Raw genomic sequence first — 5,891 nt, 5'->3', positions numbered from 1 at the left:
GAGAGAAACAATTGAGCGTTTCACCCATATTGGTAATGTTATATTTCGTAAATTGGGTTGGATTCTGTACTGGATTGAATTATGTCCTCCCAAAACTCACTGAAGCTCGAATTGTGTTCCCCAAGTTTTAAGTATTAGAAACTTAGCCCCCACTGTGACTGTTAAGAGGGTGGGAAATCCTATTAATTAAAAGGTGGAGCCTTGAAGAGGTGATCGGATTGTAGGACCATGCCATAGTGAATGGATAAAAATGGTGGTCAGAGGCATGGTTCTGAGGGCTTTCAAAGAAGAGGAGAGTCTGTCTCTCTCTTTCTGCCCTCTTTGCTTCCATCATCTTGCAATGTGAGACCCCTGGGTCATTGTCACCACCACCAGATGGACTTTGAACTTCCTAGCCTCAGAGACTGTCTTTATAAATTACCCAGTTCCAAATATTTTGTTATAAGCAACAGAAACGGACTAATACAGATTCAAAGAGATTAATTTTATTATGCCTTGTAACTTACATAAATATATTCTTTTTTGTGAACAACACACATAATTAAATTTTAAAAAATACTTCTAAGACTAAAACAAGTAAGGTGTTGGAAGAACATACAGCTATTAATAGTAATTACCTTTAGGTGAAATTATGGGAGATTTTTCACTTTTTGTACTATACATTTCTGAATTTATAAGTTACTGTAGTTTTATTTATTTTTGTTTTTAGTAACATTTACATGATTCAAAAAGCAACACGTTATAATGAGGTATACATTGAAAAGTCTCTCACCCTATCTCTGTCTTCTGCTTTCCCATAGGAAACCATGATTATTAGTTTCTTGAGTATACTTCTAGAATTTATGTGGAAACAAGAAAGCATCATATACACTTATTTCTCCTTTCCTACACAAAAGGCATACCTTATACACTGTTCAGCACTTGGGCTTCTTTCACTTAGCAAGATACCCTGGAGATCTTTCCATATCAGTACCTAGGGAACTTCCTCATTATTTTTCACAGCTGCATAATGCTCCATTGTGTTATTTGTACCATCATTTTTAAAATCAGTACTCTGCTGGATACTAGGATAGTTTCCAATCTTTTGCGATTACAATCAATAACCTCATAAACATATCATTTTATAAGTAAGTAAGTGTATTTGTAGGACAAATTACCATTATATACTTGTTGGATCAAAGTGGAAATCCAGCGTGGTTTGGATAACCACTAAGGACTGCACCATTCTACTCTCCTGCCAGCACTGTAACACACTGCCTGCTTCTCTTACATCCTCCCAAATAGAGTACACTGTCAAACGTTTCAAAGTTTGTCAATCTGATGAGTAAAAATTAGTATCTCAGTGTAGCTCTAATTACATTCCTCTTATTACAACTGAGGATAAGGATCTTTTCATATGTTTAAGGTCTATTTGTAATTATCTTTCTGTGAGCTCTTTGTTCCTCAGTCCTTTGTCTATGTTTCTATTGGGTTGTTGATTGTTAACTGTTAGACCTTTTACAATTAATATAGTTATATTTGGAAAGAAAATTATTCAAGGAAAAAACAAAATGCTAAAACTCCTATTATAAAAAGGAATATACCAGCCTTTCTTCACAGGAGTCTGGAATGCAGCCAAGGAGAAATCTAACATCTCCGACGATGTCCACAGGCGCCTGGAGCTGATCGCGCATGTTCCAAAGACCCTCGCCTGACCCCGTCTCACCTATGTGCGCATGCTCACTTGGTTCCTATCGGAAAATCTGTGTGCGCATGTTCTAAAGAGCCTGCGTCTCACCTGATTCGTAAAGGAAAATCTGTTGCGCATGCTCATAAGCCTACCTTCCTAGGAGCCGTTCCACAAACTGGCGTGCTTGTGTTTAGTCAGGCTGTCGCTGTGAGCGTCTCTCTGGGCCACTACTGTCGGAAATGTCCACAGGCACCATCCCTGACATGAAGGAGTAATTCCAGTACAACAGCCACAAGGCGTCTTCCTCTGTCCATCAAATAAAAACACTGCATTGTATCAGCGGGTACGCATCACCCGGCCCTCTCCAAACGGTGCGTGAAGCGAGATTTTAAAACTAATGTTTTATATTGAGGAGGAAGTTAAGAAGCACTTTTCAGGAGTGTCAAGAGTTGAATAATATCACTCAACTGACTGAATTAGAAAGAAAACAAAAAGTTTAATAATAGTAAGCTGCTTATTTTTGAATGTTCCATAGGCTGCACCAGAGAGAAAGGCCCCGGACAGAAAAGCCGGAGAAAAACCACCTGTCGTTTGGGGGTGGGGGAGAAATGATGCTCTGACTTTCCCTGTTTGGTTGATGAGATGGAGAATTAAACCTTACAGAAATATATTACCAGTTTCAAAAAGGATGCTGCACCAGTTACATTTCTGCATTTTGTGGGGCTTTTTGAAAGCTCTGGAAACAATGCCCAAGGTTTTCCAGCTGCATGCTGGAGACATGGCTCTGGATCCCTGCGGATGGTTTTCCCCAGTAAGGAGCTATAAGGTTGGCTCCATCACCCTCCCCCCAAACATCTCATGCGTCTGGTATCTGTTTATATCGTGGCCTGAAGAGAAAAGTTTCTTTTGGCGCCAGTGATTTTTTTCAAAAATGGACCCTACCAAAACATTACTTTAATGTTTCAATAGTTTGAAATGTCACATAGTACTGTACTTGTGATAGAGATGGCTGAGCCAAATGTTTCTTCAAAACCCACAGTTTTTCCCACCATTTCAGAAGCTGCCCATACCTAGTAAGATGCTTCATCAAAGCTCTAGTGGGCTGGCTTATTTCAGAAAATGGACCAGCCATGCTTGCTTAAATGCAGCGTTGCACAACTATCTCACTCCTGCTTGGAGCCAGCTAGGTCAGAAGACTTGTCCCTAAACTAATGTATCCAATGTCTTGGTCTTTATTACTAAAATTGATTATAAAATGGGTGCATTGTGTTTGACAACTGTTAGAGATAATTCTTTAATAGCAATTTTGGGTCAGATTTCCGCATTAGCATTTCTTTTTATCTTTGTCTTGAAGCTCGTAACTACTTGCTCATGATGTTTATTTATGTTTAGCAATGTGGATGTCGTTGATAGCCTTTCTAACAGTATTTGACTGTTAGAGCGAATAGGAGTCAGCAGAGAAAGCATGTATATCAGTGGCCTTCAAAGGATCGATTTCCAGATCCTCAATTTCATATAAACTCTTTCCTAAAATTGATTCAACTGAGAGCATACCAGTGTTGTGGGCACAGCCTGTACTTTCCTGCTTCGAATTGCAGTCACCCTTTTTGCAAAAGGAAGGCATACATATCCTCTTCCTCCTCTAACAATGGCACATTGCCTCATGGTGTAAGTATCCAGAGATGACAAGCAAAGGGACAATTCAAAACATCGGTAACTCCAATACATTATTTTACAAACCGGGTTTTTCCAATTCTTTGTTTTCCACCAAACTGAAAGACAACCTAATTGTCAATCGGTAGATGATAATATGATGTAGTTCACACGATGTGATTTGGGGCATTAATTTAGGAGTCCAAAGCAGTGACTGATATTGCTATGACAAAATTCCTTCTATTTCCATCTACATAGTTTTGTGAGCAAGTTTCTTATGACATAAAAATGAAAAATTGGAATATAATTTATGCTGAGCCCCATCATTCTGAGCAGTAAGTTATCTTCAAAAATATAAGCCAATTGAAAAAATATCTACTAATTTCATTAAGACAGCATTTCCAATAAAATTTTACTTCAATGTGCTTTTAATCACTTGTATATTAATGGTAATTATAATAACAATACATAAGACATTGTTTAACTTTTAGAGACTTATGGTCACAGGAAAATTTTAAACATTTTCATTTCAATTCATATACTTTTTTCCAGAGAAGTATGATACGGTGATAAGTAAAAGACTCTGAAGCATAAAATATGTTACATTAGGAAAAAATTCTGTGGGGGAAGTGAATTAGAAATAGGAGTTAAAGAAAAAAAGGGATAATATAAAATTCGTATGTTAAAGAAGAGCCATTTCATTTTTAAAAAATAAATGATGGGTATCGAGTCATATTTAGATTTATTGGATACATTTAAAAGATTAATGTGACAATGTTAAAACACCAATATTTACAATATTCTGGAAGTTACAGCCTGGGCAACTATTTAATGAGAAAAGTTTTAGATGTTATCTTTAAAATGTTCCAAGAGAGTACATAGCTTTACAAAATTTTTCTAGGGTATAGTAAGCGAAAGAATTTGAAGACCATTACTGAGGACAATTCTTTGTAGTTTTGCTATGAGGGAGAATAGAGAAATGGGATCATAGGGTAAGTAGAGAGTAAAGAGAGGGATGTTTCAAAGTATGAGATTAAGCATGTTTATATGGGAGTGATCTGGTGGATAGAGGTGGTGCAAGATAGGGGAGTGAAGTCCTTAGGAAGATAACAGCCAAAGGGACCCAAGGCAGAAGCAAAGTGAGTGGTCATCTTTATACAGAAGGAAAGGAGAAGGTGGCTACAGGTGTAGGTAAATTTTATGTGTATTTTAGTACAATAACAAAAACTGAAAATAATATATCTTGAACATGCAATAACAGGAGTGAATCACAAAAACATTATTCCATGCAAAGATATAAAACAAAAACCCCAGATGCAAAGGAGGTCTTTACATACTATGTTTTACATACTATGCTTGCTTTGGCAGCACATATACTAAAATTGGAACAACACAGAGAATATTAGCATGGCCCCTGGGCAAGGAAGACACAAATTTATGAAGCATTCCATATTTTTTTGTTATGTATTTTTTTACCACAATAAAAAAAATAGAAAGTGTACATACTGTATCATTCCATTTACATGAAATTCTAGAACAGTCAAAATTGTATGTATAGTGACAACAAGCCAACAAGCCCATTGGTGGTTGCTTGGGGCTGAGGGGGAAGGAGGATTAATTGCAAAGGTGCATGAGGGAACTGTAATGGAAATAGAACCAGTGCTCCTTAGATAAATAGCTGATGCCAGAGGGAAACAGGGCAAGTGCAAGTTGAGTTTGGAACATCTTGTGTGCCAGTAAGTATTGAAGTGCTCAAAAAAAAGAAAAAGAAAAAAAAAAAAGAAAGAAAGAAAAGGGAACATGTAATATGTAAAGAGGACATAGTATTCAAATTGAATGGGTTCCTACTGGCCAAATCTCACTGAATTAAATAGAATTCACGGTATAAACAAATGAATAAGTGAATAAAATATGGGCAGAAGAGACGATTTTTTCTTACAGTAGGATAGAATTAGAAAAAACACTATTTAGCAATGTTTCATCTCGCCAAATCCACAGCTGGAATCGCCCCAAGAGCAAGGGCAGGGAAATCCCCACAGGGGAGTGCCCCGAACCATCCCAGCATAAAGCCAATTGGTATTCCAAAGAAAGCGCTAAACGCTAGAATGATCAGTCCAAAGCATTTACTGGGGAAACTTCCTTATAGAGTGAGCTGCAGCATATCCTCCCAATAGACAGGGAGAGAAAAGGAACGTTCTACCGAGGTATGTCTGCAGTGAGGGGGGCAGGGTATAGAGTTTATATGCGGGTTTAACAAATATGGCTCAGGGCCAGGACCATTTTCTTTCAGTGTTTTGTGCGAAAATCTAGATACCTTTATCAGTACCTGGGAATGTTCCAGGCCCCGGTTTTTCTACCTTCTGGAGAAACCTGTAGCTGGTTGGGTCACAGAAGGATCAAGGGACTCTAATTTTTTTGTCAGGACACAGAAAGAAAGTGAGGAGGACGTGGGGGCCCCTACAAGCAATTATCTTAGTAATAATTGATTCTAGAATTATCAATGAAGTGGGATGAGAAAATAGATATTTACATAGTCTCAGAGTATCTCCACATAAAGTACTTATTAATT

The 5,891-nt window shown here is 37.6% G+C and overlaps 1 pseudogene; it reads left to right on the top strand.

Annotated features, from left to right (window-relative positions):
* The first annotated feature begins 4,678 nt into the window (after nucleotides 1–4,678).
* LOC134363513 (U6 spliceosomal RNA) lies at nucleotides 4,679–4,779 on the top strand (annotated as a pseudogene).
* Nucleotides 4,780–5,891: the final 1,112 nt, after the last annotated feature.

Source organism: Cynocephalus volans, chromosome 14 (assembly GCF_027409185.1).
Source record: "Cynocephalus volans isolate mCynVol1 chromosome 14, mCynVol1.pri, whole genome shotgun sequence".
NCBI classification, from domain to species: domain Eukaryota; kingdom Metazoa; phylum Chordata; class Mammalia; order Dermoptera; family Cynocephalidae; genus Cynocephalus; species Cynocephalus volans.
This window is presented reverse-complemented; position numbering and strand designations above follow the sequence as displayed.